Source organism: Salvelinus sp. IW2-2015, linkage group LG26 (genome assembly GCF_002910315.2).
Source record: "Salvelinus sp. IW2-2015 linkage group LG26, ASM291031v2, whole genome shotgun sequence".
NCBI classification, from domain to species: Eukaryota; Metazoa; Chordata; class Actinopteri; order Salmoniformes; family Salmonidae; genus Salvelinus; species Salvelinus sp. IW2-2015.
The window spans coordinates 5,603,861-5,613,304 of record NC_036866.1 but is presented as its reverse complement, the minus strand read 5'-3'; positions in this window follow the sequence as shown (position 1 = coordinate 5,613,304).

Here is a 9,444-nt window from a genome sequence, read left to right as displayed (position 1 = left end):
ACCCACCACTGCGACCTGTATGCTCTAGTCGGCTGGCCCTCGCTACATATTCGTCGCCAGACCCACTGGCTCCAGATCATCTATAAGTCTATGCTCGGTAAAGCTCCGCCTTATCTCAGTTCACTGGTCACAATAACAACACCCACCCGTAGCACACGTTCCAGCAGATATATCTCACTGATCATCCCCAAAGCCAACACCTCATTTGGCCGCCTTTCCTTCCAGTTCTCTGCTGCCAGTGACTGGAACGAATTGCAAAAATCGCTGAAGTTGGAGACTTATTTCCCTCACCAAATTTTAACATCAGCTATCTGAGCAGCTAACCGATCGCTGCAGCTGTACATAGTCCATCTGTAAATAGCGCACCCAATATACCTACCTTATCCCCATACTGTTTTTATTTTATTTACTTTTCTGCTCTTTTGCACACCAGTATCTCTACTTGCACATCATCATCTGCTCATTTATCACTCCAGTGTTAATCTGCTAAATTGTAATTATTCGCTATTATGGCCTATTTATTGCCTACCTCCTCATGCCTTTTGCACACACTGTATYTAGACTTTATTTTTTTCCCTACTGTATCATTGACTTGTTTATTGTGTTATTGGCTTGTTTATTGTTTACTCCATATGTAACTCTGTGTTGTTGTCTGTGTCACACTGCTTTGCTTTATCTTTGCCAGGTCACAGTTGTAAATGAGGACTTGTTCTCAACTAGCCTACTGTCACGCCCTGACCATAGAGAGCTGTTTATTCTCTATGTTGGTTAGGTCGGGGTGTGATTAAGGGTGGGTTATCTAGGGGAATTATATGTCTATGTTGACCTGGTATGGTTCCCAATCAGAGGCAGCTGTTTATCATTGTCTCTGATTGGGGATCATATTTAGGTAGCCATTTCCCCATTGTGCTTTGTGGGATCTTGTCTAGGTATAGTTGCCTGTGAGCACTACTCTGAGCTTCACGTTTCGTTTGTTCGCTTGATTGTTTTTGTTCTTTAAGTTTCTCTTCCAAATAAAAGGATGGAAACATACCACGCTGCATCTTGGTCCACTCCTTATAACGACCGTGACACCTACCTGGTTAAAATTAGCATGCTAACTTGGTTTGCCAACTTTCCAATTCAAATTAACGTTAGCTAACGTTAGCTTGCTAAGGAGAAAGGTAGATGGGGATAAACAAATGAACATTACCTTTTAATACTGCGGTTGATATYTAATCCATGCCTGGATGTGTGTCATCCATTCCATCTTCATTCATGGTGTTGTTAGATGACTCAAAGATTTGGACCATCTTTGACTTTTTATTTATAGGCCTCCCTTATGTAGCTAGATAATGTGATGAACGTACGTCAGTAATGCAATATCACACGAGAGGGAGTGCTGAATATCAGCACGGCTGTGATTCCGTCGTAGGTAGGAGGCCGCAGGCCGAAGATAATAATATTCAGTATAACAGCACGACCTCGTGTGATATTGCTTTTAGACAACAGTTCTACAAGCACAATTTATTAGTTAACAGTAATAAGCGACAACAGATTATGATTTGTTTATTTCTTTAATCATTTATTTGGCTCCGCCAACACACATAGTTCCCTAACTGGTCTGGGACACATAGTTCCCTAACTGGACTGGGACACATAGTTCCCTAACTGGACTGGGACACATAGTTCCCTAACGCCTGACCGCAGAGCAGAGAGCAATGTCTGGATCGAACTACACTAAACTAAGTCAAACGAGGAGAACTGGGATGAATGTAACTCACGTATTTATATTGAAACACGGGGAATGTGTCATTGCCAGGGGAAGCGGGTGGTCTGCATGGAAGCAGCGCCTAGCTTGAGTCGAGGCGAGATTTGGGAACTTGGAACCCAGAGAGAAACTCCACCAGAACGCGAGTGGAGGGGGGTCAGGACACGAGAGCAGGACTGATGAGAATGGACTCGGCGACAGAGGCCAAAGTCAAGCGACCGAATGATCTAAGGTTAACAATCTGCGCACCGTGGAAAGTCAGGGCTGAGTAATTTGTAGAGGTCTTGATTATGGAACAGGTTCCAGCCGGGGGATCCCTGCCTTCAGCAGACACCTGTCTACACACACCCAACGCTCACACACAGCACGCACGCACACAGAGAGGAAGAGGGAAGAGTACATGGGGATGGCGGAAGGTTAGGAGACACAGGAAGAAGTAGAGGGGCATGGCAGGGAACAATGTAACAGTTTTCAATGGCAACCCAATACTATTCGTGGTTATCCCTCTGTGACGCACAGTGTTTGACGTTCTAGGCTCTTACGAACTGACACCTGTGTGTGGAACTGTGTTCTCTTGTCGGGACATGTGAGACAGCTAAAGCAGCATGTCCATAATGTAGGCTGCTAATCTTAAAACTTCTTGTGATAGGGGAGCAATTTCACTTTTGGATGAATTGCGTGACCAAGAGAATCTGCCTGCTACTCTGTAGTAATATGATCATATATTATTACTATTGATATAAAGAAACCTTGAGGTTGTCTAAAACGTTTGAAATGATTCTGTAGATAACAGAATCATCAGGCAGCAAAAACCTGAGAAAAATCCAAACAGGAAGTGAGAATTCTTGGCTGGTCGATGTTCAACTCATCGCTATCTAACCTGTAATATAGACTGTTGTGCACTCCTACTGAGATGTCACCAGTCTTGACGTGAATGCAATCATCTACTGGATGTGGAGCCGGATGGGAGGCTGTTTCAGCATGGTCTGGGCAGAATACAGTTCCGTCACCGCGCGTCTCAAACGATATCAGGTCTTGCTTTCCATAACTTCTAGAGACACAAAGGAATCTCCGGATCGGAACTTATTGGAATAGTATGATAACAACATCCTGAAGTGATTGCTCTGTAGTTTCGACACAGTTTACTATCGACCTTGTTCATAATAACACTTTGAAGTTTTCGTCCAGTTCGGCGCAATCTGGTGAGCGTTTGGACATGTGCACTAACACAACATGCTAAAAATAGCTACCTAGACATAAAGATATGACATTATCGAAAAAAACGATTCATGTGGAATAGGATCCTGGGAGGGCATCTCTGATGACAGACTTGATAAGTAAGGGTAATATTAGAGTAATTGTATTTAATGTGACTCAACATGCGGGAAATGTGTATAGTCTAGCGTGTCACATTATGCATGTGTTTGCTTTCCGTAAAGTTTTTTGAAACTCGACACAGCGGTTGCATTAAGAACAAGTGTAACTTTATTCTCATTAAACACATGTAACTCATTCAAGTTGATGATAGTATTTCTGTTTATTGACGTCTTCTGCAATTTCTCCATATTTTGGAGGCATTTCTGAACATCTGCGCTCAATTTAAACTCGAGATTGTGGATATACATATGCACATATGAACACAAACATAAAGTTGTGTTAACATGAGTCCTATGAGTGTCACTGATAAACATAGGATTGTATTAATATATATCTTGATTCTGCTTTTTGTGGACTATATCTTGGCTGGGAAAATGGGCTGGTTTAATCTGTGGCTAGTACGAGCTAAAACATAATCTGTGTCTTTCGCGTTAATCTTTTGACTCAGACATGTGTCTGATGCACAACATGTGATAGCTTAATTTGGTGTCTCTTCTGGTGATTGTCATCATGAAAGGTTGGATTTTTATAGTAATATTATGGTGCGCGACTACTTTTATCTGGCTTTTGGCCAAGCGTGGACCATTAGCGCCCACAATCAAGAATTTTAAGTAAATGGAAGTAATGCTTGGTATGGGTTTTCTTTTCATATCGGCCGTCATGTTGGATAATCGCCAATTAACAGTACAATCACAAACCCATCTTGAGCACAGACCAATACCTCACCCACACATTATCGATCTCCGTACTCATGTTTTTATAGCTCCTATGTCTGAGCGAGAACCCTGGCACCACCCACGGTAATAAGGTGTCTGGCAGCTGACATGCTGTGTGGACGTATGTTTTAACAGTAGGGATTACACATTACCGTAAAAGACTTCCCAGCATCAGGCACAATCACGCTTACCATTCCTGTCAATAAAGAGAGAGGTGCCCTTGGGTGTATAGTTTTGGACAAAGGGCACATTGGTTATCCTCCATGAATTGTTGTGATAATCAATTTGATGAACCACTTAGGCTTCAATAAATCAGTTTTGGCACCCCTAATCTTATCTTTCAGTGTTAGTGCAGTGTTTCAATCGAAATAAAGGAACCCAAAAGCACTCAGCATGTCCCTGTACAGCCCCTCACATTTTGGCTGCGAAGCATCCCCCAAGGCAACTAATACTGTCCAGACAGCCCCATCACCCTGGTCTGGCTTAAACTCCCCAAGTAGACTATACTGTCCAAGTACACGCCCGTACACTGCGGATTAAACTCCCCAATCTCAGAACATAAACTGCCTGACAGCCCCTCAACCCGGGCTGGATGACACAACCCAAGTCAGACTTATACTATGCTGAATGCCCCTCACTAACCAGTGCACACTGAACACACAGCCTGCCTGCATTATTCACATTTTGTTACGTTTAGCTATGCCGTAAATAGTTGGTCATTGTCCTGTGAAGGCTGAAGCTTGCCCATCTGAGTCTGAAGCTGTGAGCGGTTTCCATCAATGATCTTGTACTTTGCTCGTTCAACAATCCTCCCAACCTGACTGTTCCCATCCCCTGCCGCTGAAAAAACATTCCACAGTATGATGCTGCCGACACCCATCTTGCTCCGTAGGATGTGCCAGTTTCTCCCAACGTGAAGCTTGGCATTCAGGCCAAATAATTCAATCTCTGGTTTATTCAGACCCAGAGAATCTGTTCTCAAGGTCGGAGTCTAGGTCTTTTGGCAAACTCCAAGCAGGCTGTACTATACTTTTAACTGCGAGGGCTTCCACATCTGCCATCTACCATAAGGCCTGATTGGGTGAATGCTGCAGAGATGGTTGCCTTCTGTAAGTCCGCATTCCTCCAAAGGATGAGTCTCCGTCAAGTGACCACTGGTTCTGGTCACGATCTCTACCAAGGCCTGATCTCTTCCAATGCTCAGATTTGACCTGAGCAAGCCAGCTCCAGGACTCTGGGTTCCAAACTTCTTCACTTATAAGAGTGACTGGAGCCACTGTGTGCTTGGGACTCAATGCTGAAACAGTTTTTGGTACCCTTCTCATCAGATCTGTTCCTCTTACAATCTTGTCCGAGCTCTACGGACAATCCTTCGACGCATCATGCTTGGTTTTGGCCTGACATGCACGTCACTTGTGGACTATTAGGACGGTGTTGTCTTTCAAATCCATTAAAACAACAAATTTATTAATGTGGACCTCATCAAGTTAGAGAAACATTTCAAGGATGATCAAATGGAACAGAGCACCTGAGCTCGCACGTCGAGTCTCATAAGCAAGGGTCTGAAAAATACCTTTTAAATGTATAGGACTGGTGCTTTTCTTTTAATAAATTGCAAAGTCTAAAGACGTTTCGCTTTGTCATATGGTATGTGTTAGATGATAGGAAACAACGTATTAATCAATTTTGAATAAGGCTGTAATGAACAAAAGTAGGAAAAAGTCAAAGTGCGCTGAATATTCTCCGAATGCACTTCTGATCAATACATCGTTAAAAATACGTTTATCATAACACATGCACAATTACTAAACGCAAGCTGATACTTGAATTCACTGGTGAGTAGGGAAGTTTCGACTGTGTGATGCGCTCATAGTAAACGAAAAAGTCTGGTATTCACAGGGAATGCTGATTACTGGCCCGCCTAGATTGAGCGGGCATGCCCACCAAACTTGAAATATGTGGTGATTGTTCTACTTTGAAACAACAACAACGTACCTCAGACTTTCTAGGCAAGATTTTGAAAATATTTTCACTGTTGTTCATCTGCTCTGTGGTGTCTGTTCCTGGCTTGCTAATTAAAATCCAAGTGCGAAAGTAGAGTCATTTCACCATTTACGCCTACCAGAGTTCACCGTCTGCGGGGGCTTAATTCTTCACCATTCTAAAATCATAGAAACTTACTCGTATCTTGGTTAGCACAGTCAACAATTTGCCATTGCATGGTAGGCACTGTTAGACTTGGTAGCTAGCTACTTCAGCAAGGTAAAACATTTTTTGTAATGCTATTGTGCTACTGACTTAGCTTACGTAAAGCTAGCTAATGTACAAATACAGAATATTCAAATTAGAAAGCCATTTATTCACCCTTGTCTGGAAACACCTTGTAACAAGTATAGAATGCGAAGCTACACTGTGTGTGTTGGTATAATGCAATTGTAAAATGTCTATTGGTGTTAGTTTCGTCAGGCCATCTCAGCGGAGCATCTTGCGCCTATTTTAGTTGATGCTAGTTGCTAACACACTGAACATTTAAATGCTAAGTAAGTATTAATATCTGAAAATCAAGGCATATAGCTGTTTTCGTCTGACAGATATTGCTCTCTATCAGCCATTTTGAGTTGCAAATTTCTTGTTCAAGCTTTGTCCTAAATATCTAATAAGATAAATAACTTGAGAATTGTATATGCTCTGAGTAACTATGCCGAAACAAATTACCGAATGAAAAGGGTTTGATCAACACTGCCAAGTACAGAAACTGCTTGTCAAAGTCAGAGTTTCTAGTCAAGCATCCTATCCATTTGTACTCCTCAATTAAGAACAGATAATGCAAATGGAAATCATGTTTGTATTGTCAATCTTAGACAACGCCACCAATCATGTAGAAACATAACACAGAACAAAGACAGTACACTTTATATTGGGGAACACAGATATGAGTCTTGCATGTCTGTAACAATTTCGATTCATCCCCAATGTATTGACTGGTACATAAGTTTGGCTCTTGTTGCAATGTGTGTAATAACGAGTGTAAAATCAACAGTTTTTCAGCATCCACTAACTCAGGCGCCTGTGCAAGTGTGGACTCACAACTCAGTGGCCTTGCAAGTCGTTGGGACTTCACTAACCAGTGGATTGTCAAGGTGTGGACTCCCCACTAACTCAGTGGCCCTGTGAAGGCTGGGACCTCAACTGATAACAGCCGTGATTCTATCAACGCATACTAGTTTGAAATGGTTATACTTCAAACAATAAAGCCTAGAATTCACCAGAAAATTGTTTTTGAAGCATAGTTACTATTCAGTAACTTGGCAAAGATCACGGACCTGTGATTTATGTATTATTTGATTTAATTACAGCCATTTGCTGATACAGCAGTGTACATTGAAACGTAGGAAGTCTCTCATTTTCACAATAATATATTGTAGATTTTAACCTCATGATACAGGTCCATTTCCTTTCAATTGAAAAAATGTGGGTGAATTGAACAATCACTCTTGCAGTATTCATATTATTTGAAAATTTAAAAAATGGACGCTTGGAAGCCCATGGTTAAAAAACAATGTTAGACCGAACCGCTACACATACAGTAATGTCTGACCATTGACCAATGACTTATCTGTAGGCAAGTATGCATATAATGCGTGGTTGGTAACATTGAGGCTGGAAAAAGCTCCTTCATGCTCCTCGAATATGAGGTTCAATGATGATGTAGAGTTTCGAACCTAGACCTAACGGACTAATAATGAAAAACAGGTGTCTATAATAAGTACATAGACCTGGGTTTGAAATATCCATAGCCTCAAATAAGAATCGAGCAGCTGAGATTTAGCACATTTGAGTCTTCCAGAGCGCAAAAACGAAGTGGATCAAATTATTATTAGCCGTAAGTACGCATTCCACATTGTGACGCATAGGTCTAAGTGGAATTGACGCTAGATGGTATAAATGTTGTTCGCGTTTACTGAGGCGAGCTGAAACACAGTTAACTTACTAACGACTGAAGCTCACAGGCGATCTAGATTCCTAGTAGGGTGCACAAGGAAACCAGAAATGATCAGGTATTTAGAGAGTTGAGTAACGGTATCTAATCTCTCTGTCTGCCACAACAAGATAAAAGAGAATTGAAAACACAACTACGCTAGCAAAGGGCGCAGCTAGCCTCCAATTACATCAAATGTCCCGACAAACGAGTGATCCCTGTGATGGATTACCACTACCATGACATGAAGGATAACTACTAACTATAAAACTTTCGTTCCCCTAATCATTCGACTAACTCCACTAATGATAACTTGATTGCCATCACCGTAGCTCTAAGGCAGAAAGGAGGTAGAGGTGGTGAAGCGAAAACGCAATATGCAACATGTAACCCTCTTGGCGCTTTATTCTACTTTTCATCACAGCGAATCTGATAGCTAATCTCCATCCTGCCGACTGCAAGTAGAAATGCCATAACCCATTTCCCATCCTTCATTCTTCTGTAGGTATTTGATTTAGATGCCTACCATACAATCGACATATTTTGAAACATCGTGATGACTGTCTAATGTCTAACAAAGAACATCCTACCATGGTCGGCCGCTCACCTCCTTTAGGTCAAAGCTAGCGCAACTAACCTCTATGAAGCACAGCAGTTTGATGTTCGGTGTCAGCCAGATGTGCACTACACACGAGAACAGAGAAGCGAGTGCTGAAATAATCCAATATACACCGTTGTGTCGTCGTCTCGCTAAGAATAGAAGCTTTAAGACCACACTGTCACAATAGGCCAACTCAAGTCTAGCTGCCGGATCTATTCAATAGATATAAATTAATATTCAGTCAATATAACACAACGCAGACATGACCTCTGAACAGAGTGCTGTGATAGATTGCTTATTGCAGCAACAACGAGACAAAGCCATAGCCCAATATAATGAAATGAGTCTATATATTTAGGACGAGTAAATTACTATACGACTACCAAAGTACAATGATTTGTTATCTCTTCACATGTTCACCTATTTTGAGAGCTCTCGCCATACTTAGCACAGTAGTTCGGATTATACGGGTCTAGGCTACACATATTCATAGCTTATCTCCTTCAACCTGAGCTGTGAGCGAGAACACACAAACATAGTCCTAACTGACGGGACACATAGTTCCCATAACTGACTGGGACCAACATAGTTCCCTAACTGGACTGGACAGCATAGTGTCCCTAACTGACTGGAGCCACATAGTTTCGCCTAACTGGTACTGGAAACATCGTCCGCTAACTGGTCCGGGACACATAGTTCCCCTAACTGGATCTGGGACAACATAAGTATCCCCTAACTGATCTGGGACAACTAGTTCCCATAACTGGACTGGGACCAATAGTACCACTAACTGGACTGGGACAGCATGTCCGACAACTGGACCGGGAACATAGTTACCACATGGACTGGACACATAGTCCCAACACTGGACGGGACACCATAGTTACCACAACTGGACTGGGACAACATAGTTTCCCCAACTGGACTGGGACACAAGTAACTCACGCAACTGGACTGGAACCATAGTTCCACTAACTGGACTGGAAACATAGTCACCAACTCTGGTCTGGTAACAATAGTT